The sequence below is a fragment of the Nomascus leucogenys genome, chromosome 18 (genome assembly GCF_006542625.1).
Source record: "Nomascus leucogenys isolate Asia chromosome 18, Asia_NLE_v1, whole genome shotgun sequence".
Lineage (NCBI taxonomy): Eukaryota > Metazoa > Chordata > Mammalia > Primates > Hylobatidae > Nomascus > Nomascus leucogenys.
Window position 1 is genome coordinate 20,437,042 of NC_044398.1, and position 9,492 is coordinate 20,446,533.

Consider the following 9,492-nt stretch of genomic DNA (forward strand, 5'->3'; position numbering starts at 1 on the left):
TCGGCTCTGCGTCTCCAATCCTAATGTTCTCATCTATAAAATATGACTTGAGGGCGGGGCGCGGTGGCTCACGCCTGTAATCCCAGCACTTTGGGAGGCTGAGGTAGACGGATCACCTGAGGTCGGGAGTTCGAGACCAGCCTGGCCCACATGGCAAAACCCCCGTCTCTACTAAAAATACAAAAATTAGCCGGGCGTGGTGGCGGGCGCCTGTAGCCGCAGCTACTCGGGATGCTGAGGCAGGAGAATCGCTTAAACCCGGGAGGCGGAGGTTGCAGTGAGCCGAGATCGGCACTCCAGCCTGAGTGGACAGAGTGAGACTCTGTTTCAAAGAAAAAAGAATATTTAATTCCGCCTCTAGGGGGTCTAGGCAGTCAAAGAATACACATTACCTTGGGCCTCGATGGATGTTAAAGGTTTACTTATGCCCTCTCCACCCCCAACAATATGTTAAAGTTCATCAGAATGTGATATTTGGAAGTAGGGCCATTGCAGATGTAATGAGTTAAGGTCATGCTGGAGTAGGGCGGGCCCCTAATTCACTGAGACTGGTGTCCTTGTAAGAGAAGAGACACAGAAGAGACGCACAGGGAGAACCACCGGTGGTGATGGCGGCAGGGATCAGCTGATGCATTTCCAAGGCCAGGAGTGCCAATCACTGCCAGCAGGGACCAGAAGCTAGGAACGGGCAGGGAATAATTCCTCCTTCAGAGCCTCCAAAAAGGAACTAACCCTCCAGACACCTTGATTTTGGACTTAATAGCTTCCAGAGCTGTAAGTGAATAAACTTCTGTTGCTTTACGCCACCCAGTTTATGTCCATTTGTTATAACAGCCCTAGGAAAAAACTACAATAGGTTAGTAGGAATAAAGAGTAGAGGATGATAAATATCTCCAAACTAAGTCTTTTGAAACTGAATGCTTAGTATATGTAAGGCCCTGTGTCTTGGGGTATACTGACATGAATCAGACACAGACTCTGCCCTCAAGGGGTTACCAGTCAAGTGGATACTTAAGCAGCCATGTTTTCTGACCCCTTGTGCCTTCCCAGGGAAAACTATGGAGACCTCTCTCAACCCATCAACACCACATCCCTGCCAGATATATACCAACTACCAGATATAAATAACTAATGGGTAGAGTCCCATTCTGCCCAAGCTGAGATGCTGCTTGCCACTGTGGACAAAGCAGACATAGCTACTTCTGTTTTCACTGAAAACCAGCATGACACTTCTACCCAACTTTTATACGTGGATGTCTTCTCTCCCCTGCTAGTCCATACGCAGACCTGAGACAGCCAGTACAGTGTTTCTGTACCCATGGCAAGGGCTCAGTATATACTGCTGGCTGATGGCCCCAGCCTGGGGTTTCCAACATTCATGCTTTCCCTCAGCCAGTCCCCTGTCCCAGGCAGATCATCCTGGACCCTCTAACCCCACAGAGACAAGATCCCTCCCTAGCTCAAATCCACCTCTTCTATTCCTACTGTTTTTGCTTCTCCAGAGCACTTAGTGCATTATACCCATTATTCTATCATCTCTGCACAAGTCTTTACTCCCGGGAGTCTGCCTGATTGCAAATACCAGAGTTTGACGCATGTTCAGTGCTTGTATTCATCAGTGTTTCCTGCATAATAAAACACCCCAAAACTTAGATGTGGCTTAAAACAATAACTACTTATTTAGTTCATGATTTTATGGGTCAGTATTTGAGGCTGGGCTTAGCTGGGCAGTTCTGATCTCAGCTGGACCCCCTCATGCATACGGGTTCATCGCCAGGCAGTCAGAAGGCTCTGCTTCTGAGAAGTGGCTAGCTGCCAACTGAGGCAAGTAGGTCGCATGTATCTCATCTACTAACAGGCTAGCCTAATTTGTTCACATGGAGCTGCAGGGCTTCAAGAGCAAGAGTGGAATGGTGCAAGGTCTCTCAAAGTCTAGGCTCAAAATCGGCACTAGTCCACTTCCACAGTTGTATCAACTAAACCAAATGGCAAGGCCAACCCAGGTTCAAGGGTGAAGAAATAGACTCCATCTCCTGATGGGAGGAGCAGCAAAGTCACATTGCAAAGAATATGAGTACAGGGATGAGCAGAGAGTTGGGGCTAATTTTGTAATCTGTCACAGGACTCCATAAGTATTCTTGGGTTGGGCTCCGTGGCTCACGCCTGTAATCCCAGCACTTTGGGACGCTGAGGTGGGAGGATCACTTGAGCTCACGAGTTTGAGAGCAGCCTGGCAACATGGTGAAACCCCATCTCTACAAAAAATACCAAAAGTAGCCAGGCGTGGTGGTGCGGGCCTGTAGTCCCAGCTACTCAGGAGGCTGAGGTGGGAGGATAGCTTGAGCCCTGGAGCCCAGGAGGAAGACCAGGTCTCAAAAAAAAAAAAAAAAAAGTATTCTCACAATACCTAGCAAGTATTGGGTACTCAGAAAATACTTATCAACAGTGGTAAGATTTTCAGTCACTATGTTTACTGACTCCATTCAATGCAGTCAATTGGCAAAATATTATCCCTCACTGTTAGTATCTACAAGCCTCAGGCCGTTCGTGGCCATTTTCAGTTTCAGAACAGCAAGTAAGGGAATTAGGGAGGTAGGGCTGTGCAAGGGAAGCCCCTGAGCCTCCTCAGTGAAGAAGCTCAACTGGCCCCAAACAAATAGTCTCCTCTGAAGAGATCCAGAGCATCTTTAGAGGCCTGGACCCCTTAGTGAGGTGGTCCAAGCCTGGCCACCTGAGTCAGAAGCTGCACACCCTGAACAGACTCGGATGTTTGCCAGGGCTTGGCCACAGCCTCTGGAGATGTTTGAAATCCGTGCAAATTACTTGCAGATAGGAAAACTCTTGTGCTAAGACAAAATTGTTCTGTAGTTATTCCCTGAAGGGTCTGCCCCTCACCAGGCAGGATAAATTCTCAGGGCACTTGTAAAAGGGACAGTATCCCATTGACAGAGTCAGCATCTCAACTCCTGTGACTGAAGACCCTGATAGAGTCTACTTCTCATCAAAGAACTTCTAGGCCTGCTAATTGGTTAATTTGTGCACCCGCCCCACATCCACCAGAAAAAAAAAAAAAGATATGTTGTAGTCCTAACCCCTAATACCTCAGAATGTGGCCTCATTTGGAGATAGGGTCTTTAGAGAAGGAATCAAGTTAAAATTGAGGTCATTAGGGTGGGTCCTAATCCAATATGATTGGTGTCCTTATAAGAAGTGGTTATTGGTATACAGGCAGACATGCATAGAGGGAAGATCATGTGAAGAGACACAGGGAGAGGATGGCCATCTACAAGCTAAAGAGAAAGGCTTGGAACAGATCCTTCCCTCACAGCTCTCAGAAGGACCCAACGAATACCTTGATTTCAGATTTCTAGACTCCAGAACTGTGAGACAATGAATTTCTGTTGGTAAGATACCTGGCCTGCAGCACTTTGTTGCAGTAGCTGTAATACAATATAAAGCCGTAAATCTCTCCTTTTCCATTCTATTTTCCTCATATTAGCCCTTATCTCACACTTCTTGAAAGAAAATCACCTTTGCCAGGCGCGGTAGCTCATGCCTGTAATCCCAGGACTTTGGGAGGCTGAGGCGGGTGGAACACCTGAGGTCAGGAGTTCAAGGCCAGCCTGGCCAACATAGTGAAACCCCGTCTCTACTAAAAATAGAAAAAATTAGCTGGGCGTGGTGGTGGGTGCCTGTAATCCCAGCTACTAGGGAGGCTGAGGCAAGAGAATCGCTTTAACCCAGGAGGCAGAGGTTGCAGTAAGCCAAGATTGTGCCATTGCACTCCAGCCTGGGCAACAAGGGTGAAACTCCATCTCAAAAAAAAAAAAAAAAGGCAAGAAAGTAGGGAGGGAAGGGAGGGAGGGAGGAAGGGAGGGAGAGAGAGAGAGAGACAAAGAAAAGAAAAGAAAAGAAAGCCTGGCCAATATGGTGAAACCCCGTCTCTACTAAAAATACAAAAATTAGCTGGGCGCGGTGGCGGGCACCTGTAATTCCAGCTACTTGGGAGGCTGAGGCAGGGGAATCACTTGAGCCCGGGAGGCAGAGGTTGCAGTGAGCAGATTGGGCCATTGCACTCAAGCCTGGGTGACAGGAGCAAAACTCCGTCCCAGAAAAAAAAAAAAAAAAAAAAAAAGGAAGGGAGGGAGGGAGGGAGGAAGGGAGGAAGGAAAATTTAAATAAAAACAAACCGAGAAGTTCCTTCCTTCCACAGGTGTGACCCTGCCCCCACACATCATCCTGTTTCTCACTGTGTCCTCCAGCTGGGGCCGCACCTCTCCCTGGAGCTGAGCTACCAGCAGCCAGGAACTAGAAGTCACTCCAAATCACTGCCATCCTGAGGCAGAAGAGTAGTTCCCCAGTACCTCTTCCAGAAGGTTCAGCCTGTTGAGAGGTGCCCACCCCTCTTACCCTGCCAGGTACTGCAGATTTACGAAAATTAGCAAGCAGTAGTCAAATTAGCAAGAATTCAAGGCAGTTGTGCTCTGCTATGGAAAATACGATTCTAATCAAAGGTGACTCAAAAAGCATTTCTCAAGCTTCGGTTGTTGCCATACCACCTTCCTGATTTTTGCTGTATCTGAGCCCCACCTAGTGGCGAGCTGGAGTCACTTGTGCAGACTCGGAGCTTGCTCCTTCTGCCCATTTTTTCCCAGCTCTGGGTACAGTGCCATCACCTGGATTACTAGAAATAGGCATGGTGGAAGAACTTACACCATAGAAATCAGCACACACTACAAATCATGACCTTTTTTTTTTCTAGAGGAAATGCTTTACCAACACACCATAGTATTATTTACTTACATTTTTCCTTCAACTCACTTTTTAACTTAAAAAAACATTTATTTTTAAAAAGGAATTTTATATCATTCCACAAGAGGAAAATAGTATCATTTGCCATAGATAAAAAGTAACCTTAAAAATAGGGCCTTGGGGCTGGGCCCAGTGGCTCATGCCTGTAATCCCAGCATTTTGGGAGGCTGAGTCAGGTGAATCACTTCAGGTCAGGAGTTTGAGACCAGCCTGGCCAACATGGTGAATTCCTGTCTCTACTAAAATTACAAAAATTAGCTGGGTTTGGTGGCGTGCACCTGTAGTCCCGGCTACTTGGGAGGTTGAGGCACGAGAATCACTTGAACCCAGGAGGCAGAGGTTGCAGTGAGCAGAGATCACACCACTGCACTCCAGCCTGGGCAATGGAGGGGGACTCCATCTCAAAAAAAAAAAAAAAAATAGGGCCTTGGTTGGGTGTGGTGGCTCACACTTGTAATCCTAGCACTTTGGGAGGCCGAGGTGGTGGATCACATGAGGCACCATTTGCGTAGAAAACTGTGAATGGGCCACCTGGAGCTGTGCTAGGGCTGGTGCTGCATCTATGGACTATTTCCAAAAGAACCAATCATGGGAGCTTTCTCAAATGTAGATTACCAGGCCTATATGAGCCCCATTAAACCAGACTCTGGAAGTAGGACTCATACCTCTGCACCTTAAAAGGTCCCTATTCATCCTTCACGCAGCACACAGAGGATCCTTCTAAATCCCAAATCTCTCATCTGCTCCGAGCCCTGCCATGGCTCTCCACTTATTTCAGTATAAAATCCCAGGCCTTACCATGGTCTTCGAGTTCTGGAGTCATCCGCCCTCTGTTACTTCTGTGGTCTCTTTCGTACTCCAGACACACTAGCTTCCAGCTGGTCCTCCAACACCCCACATGTGTTTACATCTCAGGGCCTTTGCATTTGCTCCCCACACCCACCGAGATATTCCCGTGGCCAACTCCCTTATTTCCTTCAAGTCTACTCAAACCGAGGTCTACCCTAACCACCCTACTGCAGCCTGCCCCATTGCACTTCTGTCACTTTTATCTCCCTTATCCTGCTCACCTTTTCCTTTATCTATAGTGCTTCTCCAATATACACTGTAATTTACTTATATCTATTGCTTCTTGTCTGTCTACTCTCGCTAGAATAAAATTCCTATGAAGGAAGGATCTTTGTCCTTCTTGGTCTCTGCTGTGTCTCCAGCACCTGGAGTGATGCCTGGCCCGTAGTGGGTACACATGTATCTTTACTGAATGACTGAATGGACAGGTGGTTGATGTGCACTGATGCTTGGGGGCCTCTGCTTGTGAGAGAACTGCCGTGTGGTATCCACCTACCAGCCCAAGTTCAGGTCCCATATTAAATACCTGTGCTCACCAGCAGAGTTTGCTTCCAAAGGACTGAAAAACACCAGGAAGTCTTCCTCACTTTGGTCTTTCCAGACACTCACAAGCCATGGTATTGTGGCTGGGGCTTTTCCTAAATGGAGTGGCCAGGAGTCGGTGTACATGGGCTGAGAGAGAACAGTCAGTCCCCAATGCCATCCCTTAGCCTGCCACTGTGCCTGAAAGCCCACCAGGATGAGACTGCTGCTGTTGATGAGGCATTGCCCTGTCCATATGATCTTATTTTAACCCCTGCCAGGATTCAGAAGGGAATTCCTACTGGACCAGGCCCTTGCTACTCAAAGTGTGGACCTCAGACGATCAGCATCAACAGCACCTGGGAGTGTGTTAGAACTGTAGTGTCAGCCGGGCGCGGTGGCTCATGCCTGTAATCCCAGCACTTTGGGAGGCCGAGGTGGGCGGATCACTTGAGGTCAGGAGTTCGAGACCAGCCTGGCTGACCTGGTGAAACCCCGTCTCTACTAAAAATACAAAAATTAGCCAGGTGAGGCGGCACACGCCTGTAGTCCCAGCTACTGGGGAGGCTGAGGCAAGAGAATCGCTTGAACCTGGGAGGTGGAGGCTCCAGTGAGTAGAGATCACGCCACTGCACTACAGCTGGGGCGACAGAGCAAGACTCTGTCTCAAAAAAAAAAAAAGGCAGAGTCAGTCTTTTAGAATCCAATCCTGGTTGTGACATCTATACTTGAAACTGCCTTTGCTAAGTTATAACTGAGGAAATTATGACAGTGAAAGAAATCGCACCTAACTGACTATCTTCTTGCTTCTAATCCTTAAGCGGTCCTTGTTCATGCCTGGGCCGTAGGCTGAACTAACTTTGGGAAGGAATTCAGTTCATGATTTTACTCTGAAACAAAATTGATAATAACCCTTTCCCGAAAAGACTCCCTTCTTGTGGCCGGGCACGGTGGCTCACGCCTGTAATCCCAGCACTTTGGGAGCCCGAGGCAGGTGGATCACGAGATCAGTAGTTCAAGACCAGCCTGACTGACATGATGAAACCCCATCTCTACTGAAAAATACACAAATTAGCCGGGCGTGGTGGTGCACACCTGTAATCCCAGCTACTCGGGAGGCTGAGGCAGGAGAATTGCTTGAACCCAGGGGGCGGAAGTTGCGGTGAGCCGAGATCATGCCACTGCACTCCAGCCTGGGTGACAGAGTGAGACTCTGTCTAAAAAAAAAAAAAAAGACTCCCTTCTTGCCGGGGACCAGTCTGCCTTTGCAGGACTAACAAATTAGCTACAAGATTAGAAATTACAGTTTAGGGGGGTGCCCGCGAACCAACGGTTAGCGGTGGCAGGGGCTGACTGAGAGCATCTGCTTGATAATGGATTCTGAATTAATGCATAGTACAGTAGGAAGCTATCATAAACCTCCAGGAAGAGTATTTGTTCCCTCATTCACCCAGAATGAACCATCTCAGAATTGCCATCCTGCGAACTTAGAAGTTACCTCTCCTAAGATACTTCATAGCCCAAATAGCCAAGCTCTTATTTTAGCCTTAAAAACTCTTCAGGAAAAAATTCATCGTTTAGAGCTGGAGAGAACACAAGCTGAAGATAACCTGAACATTCTCTCCAGAGAAGCAGCACAGAGAGAATGAAACAAATGAGAGAAATCTGGCACACCAGGAGCTGATAAAGCAGAAAAAAGATAAGTATACAGTTAAGCTCAGCCCGGTCTCGTTGCACTCTTCTAGAGAAGCAACTAGAATATACAAAGAGAATGGTTCTCAATGTAGAGCGAGAAAAGAACATGATCCTAGAACAACAGGCCCAGCTTCGGAGGGAAAAAGAACAAGATCAGATGAAGCTGTGTGCAAAACTCGAAAAGCTTGATGTCTTAGAAAAAGAGTGTTTTAGACTTACAACAACTCAGAAAACTGCTGAGGACAAGATTAAACATTTAGAAGAAAAACTTAAGGAAAAAGAACCTCAACGTAAGCTATTTCAAGACAAAGCTTCTGAGCTTCAAACTGGACTTGAAACCAGTAAAATTATAATGTCTTCAGTTTCAAATCTAAGGCACTCCAAGGAAAAGAAGAAATCTTCAAAGAAAACTAAATGTATAAAGAGAGGACCACCTTGGCAAATTTGTTCAAAGTTTGGAGCACTGCCTTTTGTGGGTGAAAAGATGAGGCAACATCGTGACCTACATATCCTTCAGAAACCTTTTAACGTGACTGAGACTAGATGTCTCCCCAAGCCTTCTAGAACAACTTCCTGGTGTAAGGCTATTCCTCCTGACTCAGAAAAGTCCATTTCCATTTGTGACAATTTATCTGAACTTTTGATGGCAATGCAAGATGAGCTGAACCAAATGAGCATGGAGCACCAAGAACTACTGAAACAAATGAAGGAAACTGAAAGCCATTCAGTCTGTGACGACATAGAATGTGAACTAGAGTGTTTAGTCAAGAAAATGGAAATTAAAGGAGAACAAATCTCCAAACTGAAGAAGCATCAAGACAGTATAGGAAGGCTTTAGTAAGAGATTTTAATAAAAAGATAAAATATCTGGAAAAAAAAAAGAAATTACAGTTTAGGGGTCATGCAAACTTTAGCTCCAAGAGTCTGAACTGAACCTCCCCAAATTACTCCTGGGGATAACATCACTATTGTAAAACCTAAGATCAGTGCTTGAGATATTTTCCAGACCCTGCACTCGATGGATCAGCTGACACCACCCAGACAGGTAATCTGGCTCAACCAGTTCTGCCATCGCACCCAGGAACAGAAGATGGCAAGAAAACCTCACTTTAACACCCTATGATTTCATCTCCATTCTAACCAATCAGCACTCCCCACTTCCCAAGCCCCTACCTGCCAAATTATCTTTAAAGACTCTGATCCCCAAATGATCAGGGAGACTGATTTGAGTAATAATTAAACTCTGGTCTCCTGCACAGCCGGCTCTGTGTGAATTACTCTATCTCCATTGCAATTCCCCTGTCTTGATAAAGCAGCTTTGTCTAGGCAGCGGGCAAGGTGAACCTATCCGGCGGTTAAATACTCTTGTCCTATTCAACAGAAGCAAGTCACTAGGTCCAGCCCACACTCAAGGGGAATGAATTACACAGGGCAAGAATACCAGGAGGTTGAAATCATTGGGAACCATGTCAGCTGGTGCCAATCACAGTGGCTAATACCAACATTTCTTTTCTTTTTTTTTTTTCTGAGACAGTCTCGCTCTGTCACCCAGGCTGGAGTGCAGTGGCCCCTGATCTTGGCTCACTGCAAGCTCCGCCTCCCAATACCAACATT

General features: G+C 46.7%; 1 pseudogene; it reads left to right on the forward strand.

Annotated features, from left to right (window-relative positions):
• Nucleotides 1-7,520: 7,520 nt before the first annotated feature.
• On the forward strand, nucleotides 7,521-8,716 carry LOC100602767 (annotated as a pseudogene).
• The last annotated feature ends 776 nt before the right edge of the window (nucleotides 8,717-9,492 follow it).